Genomic DNA, 13,394 nt, shown 5'->3' on the forward strand with positions numbered 1-13,394 from the left:
GCAAATAACACAACACAGAGGCATGAAAGGTACCATACCATGACAGAGAAAACTGCACAAGAGCATGACAGTATGTGTCAAGCTATAAAGGTTCACCAAGACAGAAATAACTTTAGAAGGACATGGCAGGTACATGTCCAGTTCAGATCATCAAACAGCAGCCTCTGCAGTCAGAGTATAATGTATGCTACCGGGGACATAATAGCCCCTGCAATAGGCCATGGTTATGCGATGTGTATAAAGGAATGGAAGAGACATGGGACATGTTCAGCTCTACCACAGATCAACACAGTGATGCAGGAAAGTGGACAATGATAACATGCCTATTACTTCTGACAGTATGAGAAAAAGTAGGAATGATCGCAGCATGACAGAAAGCAGATATGTGGCCAACAAAAGCAGGGAGAAACAGTGTTTAAGCATTTGAGTCAGCCCTTCAGACATCCAAGCACATCTGCCAATATTTCATGTCTGTAAATGTGTGATATTGTATGCATCCATGGTCTGGGAATTATGTATGGGGGTTATCATCCACAATTCCATGGCATACCCATAATCACCTGCAACAGTTTATAGTGAACCCCATTATATGGGACCTGCTACCTGGTTGTATCAAAACCATATTTCCTGGCCAAACATAGCCACCAAGGTGTGCATCTATCAATTGAGTGATCATGAAGCAAACAATAATAGAGGTTGCATGTGTGCCAGATGTGGTAATGATGAACTACCTAGATGGCAAAGAGATGACAGTAGAGAATACCCTGTGAATTGTACACCACCTGTCAGTTAATGGGGTGGAAGCCCTTCCAGATAATGTCTCAGACACAATGTGGAGCAGCTGAGGCCTTGAAGTTGATGTAGGTACAATCAATGGTCTCTAGGACTTCAGTAAACTGGCTTAAGTCTTTTTGTGGTGTTCATATGCAGTAATATGTAATTTAGACTGGAGCCATGAAGTTAGCATGTAATAAGTTCCTTTTGAGAGTTCTTGTCGGATCCTTAGAAGACAGACAGACTTGAGTCTCATTTATTTAGTTTGTCATTTATGCGATTGTAAGTATATTGCAAAATGTGTGCATTATGTTGGTTCTGTCCTCTACTATCCAGGGAAACCCTATAGGGTACTCGACATGATTCATCATGTTAAGGAATTAGTATGGGTATCATGAGGGTGATGCCTTCAAAACTCCTAGTTTGTCCCCTCTTGAATGCTGAAAGGTTCCTGTGGAAAGGATGGCTAATGTTACCCAATCTTTTATATCCATAGTAATGGACAGTCCATGCATCCACTTTCATTCCATTTGCAGGCAACATATCTACTAACTCCTGTGTGATGTATCCACATGGTAGTAGTCAACAATGTCCCGGTCATGGAGGTAATGACATGTTAGCTGCAGGCAAGCTCATCTAAGGCACAAAGAGTAACAACACACAGTGCCATTGCCAAAGCTTCAAAAGTGGTCATTAGGGTTTGCTGTTCAGCTACAGCTGCTGCTATTCCTAGCATATTAGTGTGAGTGAAGTGAAAGGGGTGGGAGATTGGCCTAATGGATAAGGTGTTTACCTTACAGACACAAGGTGCAGGGTTTGATTCTCACATGGAGTTACTGGCTAGGCTTAAAATGGCCTGAAAAGGCAGGTAGCATAGTACTAACCTATGAACCTATATGTATGCACAGCAAGTCTTGTTTGTTTGAAGGCACTCATTTTCATGACAGTATACAGTCATTTGCATGCCATGAGTACTGCACAGGTTCTCCAGTAGTGCAATCATGTTACATGTGTCTAAATCACTTTTTTGCTGTGCATCTCTGTTTAGAAAACTGCTTTGCATTATGCTGTTTGTTAAATATTGTTGAATAACCCATCCTGGGCACTGAGTATACCGCATATCTGCACATATGACCTCTGATGGCCTGGTATTTACAATGGCAGCATAGTAAAGTATGCATGCAGTTTCCATTATACTTTCGGGTTCTAGTCAATGCCTAACATTTCTTGTCTCTTCCTATCATTATTTTAAAATGTGCGGTATAGACTTAAATCTCACATGTGTACATGTGTACATGTGCGTGTGTGCGTGTGTGTGCATGTGTGCGCGCGTGTGCACGTGTGTGTATGTACATGCGTGCGCAAGTCCATGTGCACGTGCAAACACTTCTGTTATATAAACTTAGATTATGGGAAAGCCTAGAGTGGCTATATATGTTAAGGCAGAGATGAATTTCCTTTCTTTGTGAATGGCTTTAGTAAATATGAGGGAGAGAAAGGTATACCATATTCATTTACTTGTATTTTATCCCAAATATAAATCTTAAGGTGTAACAGCAACAGCATTTTATAATTCTCTTCATTTAAGACTTGAATTTATTTTACCTAAATTCAGGGTTACAGAGGACAGAGGACTTCCACTAGAGCTCAAACTTGCAAAGTTTAAGCTCTGAACCCTAAGAATCTTAAGACAATGCAGACTTCCTTCAAATTCATTTTATATTGCTGATCTCATGGTAATTTTCAGTCCTGGCAACATCTTACCTTTATCTGATGTGCACCTTTGCCTTAAACCATATTTACTAATGCAAATCTGAATATGAAAAAATGCAGCTGATTTAAATTCACCAAGCATCAGTGTGTGAACGTGGTATTTTATTTTAAAATGCATGTGTGATTTCTGACTCATTTTAATGTATGGGTAAAATAAAGCTTTATTTAACACTTCAATAATGCACCAACTATATTTTTAGGAAAATAAATTGCTCCAGCACTGTTAATTTCAATTAATTATTATAGATTTTTGCCATGTGTACTGCAAATCTTATTGAGAACATAAATTAGAAGACACAGTACAGAATAATAACATTTCAAGCCAGGATCCAAGGTATCCTTCTGAGTAGTCACTATGTTACCTTGAACAAGTCGCATACTGTATGTATGCAAGTCTTCCCAAATGAAAAATTAGGTAAAACCAGGACAGAGTGTAAATGAGACATTGAATCTCAGCGGGATGTCTCAGGCTAAGTAAGCTGTACAAAACAAATCATAGATGAGAATCAGTCCTCTGTCAGACATAACTCATAATCTCTTTAAAGGGCATATAAACAGAATACACAAAGAACTGAGGGCAGTCAAGGTGAATAATTGTTTACATGTCTTATTGCATTTCAGAGTGTATTGTTCTTTTACAGTGTCCACACAATGCCCAGACATTGTAAGCATAATTCTGAACTAAGCTTCAGCAAGATTTCTTCATGATTTTTTATCTTCTTTGCCAGTTTGCTATTTAATCTTCCTGTCTCAATGACTAGATAAATATAGTTGTAGTAAAATTTCTGTAGGCAGGTATATGCCATAGTCGACGGATGGAATAATCAGTTAAAGGAGGGTGAACTGGAGATTTTTAGACCAAAATGATGAATCTAAGGAGAAGGCTAAGCACACAAGAAGGTATAAATGGATTTGGTCCACAGTTTTGGGCAAAGGACCAAGAGTGAAGTTCAATGCACACTGCATATACACTACACCAGATTCTTGTAGTCAGCTGCTGTGTGAATGAATGAAATGCTTCAAGTTCTGCACTCAATAAATAGATTGCCTGCTATTTACTTTTTTTCTGACTAATAATACCTTTTTCAGACCTAGCTGCCCTGTTATAAGACAGAATTGCGAAGCTTTATTTAGAAAGATTACAAGACGGCAACCAGTAATGCATGGTGTATATACAAGTTAAAGACGTGGACTGATACATGTAAGTTAACTGGAGAAAGTTGCAAAAGAGGGTAGAAGGCAATCAGTTAAGTAATAGAGAAGAGTAAGGTTAAAAAGGCAGTTCTAACAATATGAATAAAAGCCATGAGAGAAATACCTGTCCTAGGCAAAGAAACACCAGAGCTGCCAATGCAGCAGCTGTTGTAGTGTGCATTGAATTGATCTGGGCATGCTGTTAGAGGAGTTAAAGGCAGAATATGTGTTGGAGCAAGATGGTAAAAATTAAAATTGTTCTGGAGTCCAGCATTACTTAAAAATGGTAAGAAATGAAGAAAATTCATCTTGGGAATATGAGTAGCACAGTTGTTAGTTTATGGAAATAGGGAGGGGACAATAGGTTGCATAAAATGTACCCTAAAGTGATGATATTTTGCTTGCTTTTCAAATGATTACCACTGTACTATATTAGCAGCAAGTAATGTTAACACTGAAAGGACACGGTGACAAGTTATACAAGGTTAGCATGTTGTTGCTTATGTTTTAAGGAGTAGTGGAATTACTGGCAAATGACAATATGGGAGATTAATAGAAAAGTATGCCTATTATTATGGTCATTGAGACACAGACAGCAGAATGAAAGAAGGAAAGGTTTTAGGCAAACTCTATTGCCTGGTATAAATTTGAAAAATGCTCTCTATATTTCTATGCATTTTGTCAATATTTGTTTTATAAATGATTATGTTCCTATTGACTTTACAGTTGCTTTACTATTCAGTGATGTTCCCAAAAACTTGCTATACTAACTATATGTTAATATTAAAAATGGTCAGTGCTGGTTTGAATATTATAATTCCTTCATTTGACTTTGCTGGTATTCATAGTTTGGGACTTTGCACATGCTTAGTGGTTATCTGTGAGTAGTGTCACTAGACGGATATGTAAACAAGCTCAGCATAAGTCATTTGTGATGAATAAGCGTAAGCAAAGCTCTTTTTAAGACCAGGCAAATTTATGGCAAAAGCATAAAATATGGAAAATGCATTATTAGTAGCATCAAATTAATACATAAAATTCTGAGGGTTCATATTACTTTTCTTTTCAAGTATAGCAGGCAAGAGTTGCTAAATGCAATCATGCTTGAAAGGTATGAAGCAAGCAGAGGACAGCCCAGCATTTATAATTGAAATTAAAAAAATAAAGGAGCTTATAATGTTTTATATAGGCGTATCCTTATGTGGACACCCTGATGGCTTTATTAAAGAATAGAAAGGGAGAGATAGGAAAGACTTAAAAAGGGGAGAGAAACAAAGGAGGAACACAAAAGGAAAATATCATGATGGTTTGTACTGAATGAGGAAGGAGAGGAGGGGGTATCTTGCTTTTGTCAGTGGATAGACCCCCTATGTTTAAGTGTCTTTGTGATAGGGTAATGTGGATAGGCATGCAATAGGTAAGAGGATGATAGGTTCATAGGTTCATAGGTTCATACTAGGCTATCTGCCCTAGGGGATTTATAAGCCTAGCCAGAGTGTATATGGCTTTCGCCACCCATTTTAAATTAATTTTGCTATGCCCTTTTTCGAGGTTAGTATACTGTGCCTCTGTCTAACAGTGACACAGAAGTGATACCTGGGGTAAACCTACGATCTCCCATCCACTCATCAAGATTCCTCTTGAAGAGAGTCAATGAGGGACTCTGCCTAACCTGGACTGGGATTTTATTCCAGAGTGAAGGGAGCCTCTGGGTTATGAATCTGTCCCTCCAGCATGTCCTATTTATTTCAGTGCTGAGGTTCAAGTCTCTCGGCGCGTAGCTCGATGGGATTTGGATTTTCTGAGGTGCAGCATGTCCATTAATTCCGGGTTGGACATGGCTTTATACATCAGGCACAGATCGCCTCTGAGCAGGCGGTATGCCACTGAGCAGAGCTGGAGTTTCTTTAACCAGGCAGCATATGGCATCTGTTTGAGCCCTTTGATCCTCTTGGTGAGGTACTTTTGGGGTCTTTCCAGTTGCTGCAGGTATCTGGTAAGGTACATCCCAAAAGGGGCATTCTACTCAATTATGGGCCTGATGAGGGATGAGTAAAGAGGCACAATGACCTCCCCTGATCTAGATGTGAATCCCTTCATGATTAGGTGGGCTATATAAAATGTTTTTCTAATCACTTTGGCCACATGGTTGTCAAATGAGAGATTGCTATCAACTTGGGTCCCCAGGTCCCTAATTACTTCTTCTGTACTTAATGGATTACCACCTATGTGGTAATTTGTGAGCACTTTGTTTTGCCAAAGGGATGACTATACACTTTTGGCATTTAGCTTGAGGCCATGGTTCTGGCACCAGTTGTCTGTTTCTATGAGGCCCTTTTGGAGGATGCTTGTGTCGGCTGGAGAGTCGATTATGGCGCCCAGTTTGCAGTCATCTGCAAACTTGGTCAGCCACAGTCCTTCTGTGTTGGCCTGTACCTCCGAGAAATATATACCGAACAAGAGAGGTCCCAGGACTGAGCCTTGTGGGATGCCACTTGTAACTGGTTTGGAGTCTGACATGGTTCCAGCAATTCTAACCATGTGGGTTCTGTCCTTGAGCCAGTTTGCAAACCATCTAGTGACATAGGGGTTTATATTTAAGCTGGTGAGCTTATCTATAATGCCCGAGTGGGCTATTGTATCGAAGGCTTTTACGAGGTCCAGGTAGGCTGTGTGGGCCACCTTCCCCTCGTCAATGGCCTTGGTGACTGTTTCAAAGAAATCGACCAGGTTTAAGAGGCAGGATCTGCCCTTAACAAAGCCAAACTGGGTAGGATCCAGTGTCTGTAGGTCCCCAATATCTTTATTTATGAGGTCCATGATGATCCTTTCCATAGCTTTGCAGACCAAGCTAGTCAGGCTTATGGGGCGATAGTTTCCAGGATCCGTTGAGTCACCACCTTTGTGGAGAGGGACCACTGTTGCTGTACGCCACTCTTTGGGTACATATCCTGTAGTAAGGCTGAGATTGAACAGTAGTTTTATGTTTGGGTTTAGCTCTTCTTGGAGTTCATTTAGGATGCAGTCCGGGACACCGTCTGGTCCTATTGATGCTGTGTTTTTTGCTTTGGAGAGGGCAGCTCCTACCTGAGCATCTGAGATGTCAGGGGCAGCACTCTGCTGGGATAGATATTTGCCCTTTTGGTGGGGGGGTTGCTGAACTTGTCAGCTAGGATGTTGGCAATGTCTGTGGGTTCGTGTATTTTTGTCATTTTGGACTAATTCTGAGCATATCTGGGAATTCCCACCCAGGTTCCTAACATAACTAAAGAAAGCCTTGTGATTATCCTTAGTGTCCTGTGCAATTTTTCTCTCGAAGCTGGCCTTAGACGATTTTATGAGTGCCCGTAGTTTTTTGCTAATACAGATCAGAGATGCCTTCCCTTTTGGGATTTTGCTCTATCATGTAGTAGCTTCCTCCTTCTATTGTATAGTTTGTTTATGGCTGGGGTCCACCAGACAGGACATCTGCCTTTGGAGGATTGGGTCTTGGTTTTATTTGGGATTGCATGATCCATGCATTCCTGAAGGTGTTCATAGAATGCATTTATAAAGGATTCTGCGGTCTGGGCCGTATTTTCCACAGGCCGGGGGCTTTGAAGGATTCCACCTCGGTTTTGAGGAGTGTGAAATTTGCTTTAGAGAAGTTTTTCACTGTGGTTTTCTGGGCAGGGGGGGGTCGGGATGTGAATATCCAGTGAGATTAGTTTATGGTCTGATCTTACCAGTGAGGGATACACTTCTGGTCTGGAGCATAGAGTCCCCATGTTGGTGATGATCAGGTCCAGTATGTTTTCCCCTCTTGTGGGAGTGGTAACAAGTTGTTCCATAGCATTTGAGTTTATAAATTCTAGGAACCTTTGGGCTAGGGTGTTGGCGCTAGAGTAATGCTCCCAGTCTATGTTTGGGTAGTTGAAGTCGCCCAATATAATGGTGTTTGGAGAGACCTTCATATTTTCCAGTGTTCTCAGGAAGGCCGAGTGGGGTTCCTGGGTTTGGGAGGGTGGTCTGTAGCAGGCTATAAACTGTAAGGCAGTTTTACCCACTGTTAGTTGCACATGGATAGTCTCTGATGCTTCGTGCTGTGCCACCAACCTGGAGGTGTGGGTATCTTTGACGAATATTGATACTCCCCCTCCTTTTGTGGTTCAGTCCAAGTTTTGGGGCCGAAAAGCATGGTATGAGGTATAACTTGGTAGTGCTGGGGTGCTCTCGGCAGCCTTGAACCAGGTTTCTGTTACTGCACAGATATCGATGTTCCCCATGCTAAGGAGAGTTTCGAGTGCGTGCATCTTGAGGTTTAGACTTCTGGCATTGAGTAGCATTACTCTTAGTTACTTATCCCTTGTGATACCTATGGAGGCGGGTTTGTCTTTTGAACCTTGCCTAAAAAAGGCACTATGAGAGTAGCAAGAGCCTTTGCCAATATCCGAAAGCCCAGGGGTGACAGGTGCAAGCCGTCCCTAGCGAAGCATCGTGGCTTGTCGAGCATGTCATCCCAGGCTGACAGGCATTGGATCCCCTTTGAATGACACCAATACTTAAGCCAATTGTTGAAATTGATCATCTTGTCTTCATATTGTGGCATCATTCTTGGTGAGGATCATACCCGCCTGGGCTACATGCTCAGAGAGCTCCTCTATGTCTCTTTTCATGTAGTCTAAGGAGGTATCTCAGGTCATTCACACCAGCATGGACAATGACTGAGTTATATTTGTACTTGCCTTGGAGTGACCTGAGTGCTTGTGTTATGTGGCAGATCCTAGCGCCTGACAGGCAGCTCACCGTGACCTTCTCCTTGTTCAGCCTGGTGAGCGGGACGTCAGTGTGCCTGACGATAGAGTCACCTATTACAAGTGTATCAGGTGTGTTGTTTAGCCTTAAGGGCTGTGACTGTTCGGCACACTGGCTTTGTGAGCTATGTGTTGCACGTGTTTTGTTTTGGGGTAGCGGTTGCTTGGGTGTCTGCTTTGGAGGTCTCTGCTGCTTAGGCAGATTTTTATTTAGAGCCTCAGTATGTTTTGTGTGTTTATGTGTTTGGTTTGCTGTCGTGGTAGGTCTATGTGAGACTGGAATTGTAGTGAGTGTGGTTTCCTTCTCCTCCTGACTGGTTAAGCCAGTACTGAGTTGAGAGAGCTTAGCCTCCAGTTTGGCTATACGGTTGCATCTCTCACATGTGTTGGAATTTGTTGGGATGAGGAGAGGGTTGTCTGTGTAGATGAGGCAGTTGTAACATTGCTTCAAGATTCACAGATTCACCAGCTGGACCGGACAGGAGATGATGGACAAAGGATAAGGGAAGAAGGGCAAAGGAAGAGATGCTGCAGAAGTTCTCAGTTCACAGAGCTTTAAACACTTTGACTGCCAGATTATGGTACAGTGGTTTACTCCAGTATTGAAGGGGTAGGGGCTTGTGGTGGTGTGGTGGTAAGCACCAACTGGGTGAGTGTGTCTTTAACATGTTGAAGATAAGCACTGATAGGCTGAATCCATCTGTCCCCCACCTGCTCCAGTACATATTCTATCAAGATCTGAAGCCCCCTTTCTTTGAGGCTTTCCAGGCTGCCATGTTCTGCAGTGCCTGCAGGACTTGTGTCACTGCCCTGACCCTGCAACTATGTCCTTGGACAGCCAGAGAGTGAGTGTTCCATAATCTAGAAGGTACTGTATGTGCCTGGGCTACTCTTGAGGGTGTTCAGTAAAAAAAAAAAAAACTTAAAATAAATGGGAGAGAAACAAAACAATAAACGAGAAAGAAATGCATAATTTAAATAATAAAAACAGAGAAAAAAAGGCAGGGGGACAAAAGAGAAAATACACAATAAATCCACAAATCATGTTACATGGCATTTCATTTCTTATAACAATTTTAAATTATAATTAACATTTTTATTGAAGTAAAACTTGTGGATGGGAAGTGCATATGCATACAATGGAGTACTCAACTGGGAAGTGCTTGTGCACGTGCTTATTCAAACTCCAGAGAAAATCATATGGGAAGTGCTTGTGAATACTTGGAAGGACAGTGTGTCTCAACTCCTGTACAGGTTTATGTGTCTCATGTTCAGTACAGTACTAAAAACACCTTTCATAAATTTTACAGTTAATCACTTTAAGACAACATAATGTAGTTTTTATTGACATATCCTTTACATTTGCTTGCATTAATGTAATGATTTCACTGCAGTTCTTTCAAGTGCAATACTTTAAAAATATTTCCTCATACCGCTAAAAAAGCAGTTTATGATAGACTGCTGTGGTTAAATATTGACATGTCTCTGTTTTGTTTTCAGTAATATGCCCAATTCTGACTCAGTTAATATTCATATATATATATATATATATATATATATATATATATATATATAATATATATATATATATATATATAAAATATATATATATATATATATATATATATATATATATAAAATCAGTTAAACAAATTTTATTGTATGAAACTGTAGTCATAACTTACTAGCAGATTCAACGAGCCCAGCTACTCTTCATTCCTGTTGCCTTTTGATCTTTTGTTATACATTGGCCGGGATTCACTAATCCTCCATGTAAGACTAACTAAGTCTTACTCGGAAACTGCAGCCTAAGAGTATGACGTCAGCGCATCATGCATATTCATGAGGGCGCGCTGACTCAACTCTAAGGCTAACACGGAGCGTGCATGAGTGCAGGGGGTGTGTCAAACTGCCGAGCAGTCCAAATATCCACGCCCCTGCAAGTGCCTAAACTGCAAATGTCGCCAGACATGAGTGAGTCCGCTCAAATATGCATATCCCCAACACTACACTCCCCTGCATTCTAAACCCCTGTACAAATATAATAAAATGTAAAACTTTTTTTGTTTTATTATTCCCGATATAGCAGCCCGTATCTGCGTGTGTGTGCGCGGGTTTGCCCATTGCTTAGCTACAGTTAGCAGTTTAGACATCGAAGAGGATAATAAACTACTTATATGCAAATTAAGCCAAATAGCAATAGCGTAGTGGTAGAGCCTTCGTACAAAGAGGAGGCATTCCCGGTTCGAGTCCCACCACTCCCCTTCCCATTTTCTGTAGGAAATCCGTGCATAAAAATAATTCCTGACATTTACCTTTTAAATTTTAGTAAAATGCATTGAAATCGCCTATGTAGTAGTGAACGATATTTTATATATATATAAGAAGGTGAAATGGTCATGCATAGTGATAAATGCATAAGTAATGTATCTTAAGCAATGTGAAGCACTGCTAAGCAAAGTTTACTAGTATTAAGCACAGTTAAGTATAATTGCTCATAGCTTAGCACTGCTTTAACTAGCGCAATGGCTTTGTGCGGAGCTGCGCATCGCACCAACTAGCGCAAACAAAACATGTTTGCGCGGAGCTGCGCACCGCAATAACTAGAGCAACGTCGGGCAACATCGGGCAACGTCGGACAACGTAGAGCAACGTAGAGCAACGTCGAGCAACATTGGGCAAAGTTGAGCAAAGACAGCTAAACACAGCCACACCTCCTAGCCGGTCTGGCCAGTAGTAAAATAAAAAGCAATGACAGGCCTCGAACCCGGGATACTGTGCACCATAATCACAATACTAAACCACTAAGCCATGACAGCTTTTCATATGGATGCACTTCCAACACACTCACATATATCAATGGAAGTTTACCCATTGCTAAGCAGGTTTGCTTTTAGCTGAGATTTTTCAAAACTGGCCAATCACAAATAAGTGCGGGAAATTAGGCATATTTAAGCTCCATAGGTGGGAATAATTGCCATAACTGGTTGTATCTCCCATCTGCAGTCAGCATGGCTGGTGTTGGAGAGGGCTGTCATTTTCGAGTGCAATGGTAGGGCATTGAGGAGTCAAAAGTAATGGTTTGGCTCCTCGTCCATCATCATGATGCAAGACTCCTGCAGGGCCAGTTTCAAGGCACTGAGTACAAACCGGAAGCCTGGAACTGTCTAGAACATGATCTCACCAGTGCCACAGGCGTCCCTCAGACTAGTGAGCAGGTCAGACACCACTACTCAGACCTGAAGAGACGCAAGGAGGATCGACTGAACCAGTGGATACAGGAGGCCCATGAAATGGAAAATGCCCCACTACTGAGTATGTAGCCATGGAATGAAGTATGTAAGAATTGCTATTGTAGTCTATATTATGGATAGGTATGTCTCAATATCCCTTCATTTACTTCACAGCTGCAGGTGTCCGTGCTGCGAATCAGCAAGCCTATGCAGATAGGCTGCTAAGGCTGCACCACCAGGCAGGTTAGTAATTATTCTGCATGTTTTGTTATATAAAAGAAGTGAGAGAGCCTGAAAAAGAGTGTTGTAACCCATTAATAAAGGTATAATAAGTCTTGAATAACTTCTCTGCATGTACTGTTATATAAAATAAGTGAGACAGCATGAAAAGGTGTTGTAACCCATTAATAAAGGTATAATACGTCTTGAATAAAAGTCCTCTGCATGCACTGATATATCAAATAAATGAGAGAGCCACTAGAAAAGTGTGTAATGTAATTAATAAAGGTATAATTCCTGGAGTGTGTCCGTGTCACTTTCTTCGATATGTTGTTGTACCCTTGCATTATAGAAATAGTACTGTTGTATTAAGCGCAGTCAACCCACACATGGGTAGGCCCATATAAAGTGGATGAAGGGAGTGCCAGTAGCTGTTAAGCATATATACAGTCCTCAACTGTTGGTTCATGGCTGGCATGTACAGGTTAATCTGGCACATGAGTAGCTTGTTATTGTGTTCCCTAGAAATGTCAGTGTGCTGCTAGAAATGTAGAGGGCTGTTAAAATATACCTGATAATGTCACCTGAACACATCCAGATATGTAGATATATAAATATAAATGAAATATATAAATACATAGCAGTAACATCTGCATCTTGGACAGTTTGTATGTCAGATACAGGTCAGGTATATAAAGAACTAGCAAAACCCATTTCACAATTTAACGGACATTGCCTAGTGTAATAATACATGTAGGGGATATATAACTGCAGTCAATAGGAATGTAGTGTAAACTATAAGTATATATAAGTTGTTAATGGAGGTATCTTTTTACACCCTACTGTATGTGATTAAACAATGCAATTCCACACCTCAATGGGTATGTCTAATCTCATGAAATTTGCTGAGACATATGTCCTATTGATTTATAAATATCTGCATTTACTTTGATGCATGTGCCCTGTTCACATACCACAATCTTGGTGGCCTGTTGCCACCAATCAATTCCACATGCTGGTGGAATGTCCACTGTTGTTCTATATATGCATGTGTTATGCTTGCTGTTCAACTGTTGGAACTCTGGTGTGTTGAGTTAATGGGAATACTACTGTATGCTGTTACAACTAATTTGGAATGATGTTGGCTATTACTAACCCATATTGTCATTAAATCCTCCTAAACATAGAATGTATGGGAAGGCCAGTCCCAGCAGACCCACCTGTCCCACCTCAGCTGGCGATGGAACCTGGCACCAGCAGGTCCGATGGCCAGCCTGGGACATCCTCCTCCATGCCACCTTTGGGTGGAAGCGCTGCAGGGGATGGGGCTCATCCCCCCATGCAAGCGTGGCTGAAGGAGGGCCACCTATCACCCTCCGAATGGTCCAGGCTGTGATGCATAGGGAGA

Source organism: Protopterus annectens, chromosome 3.part1, assembly GCF_019279795.1.
Source record: "Protopterus annectens isolate FY-2018-M chromosome 3.part1, PAN1.0, whole genome shotgun sequence".
NCBI lineage: Eukaryota > Metazoa > Chordata > Ceratodontiformes > Protopteridae > Protopterus > Protopterus annectens.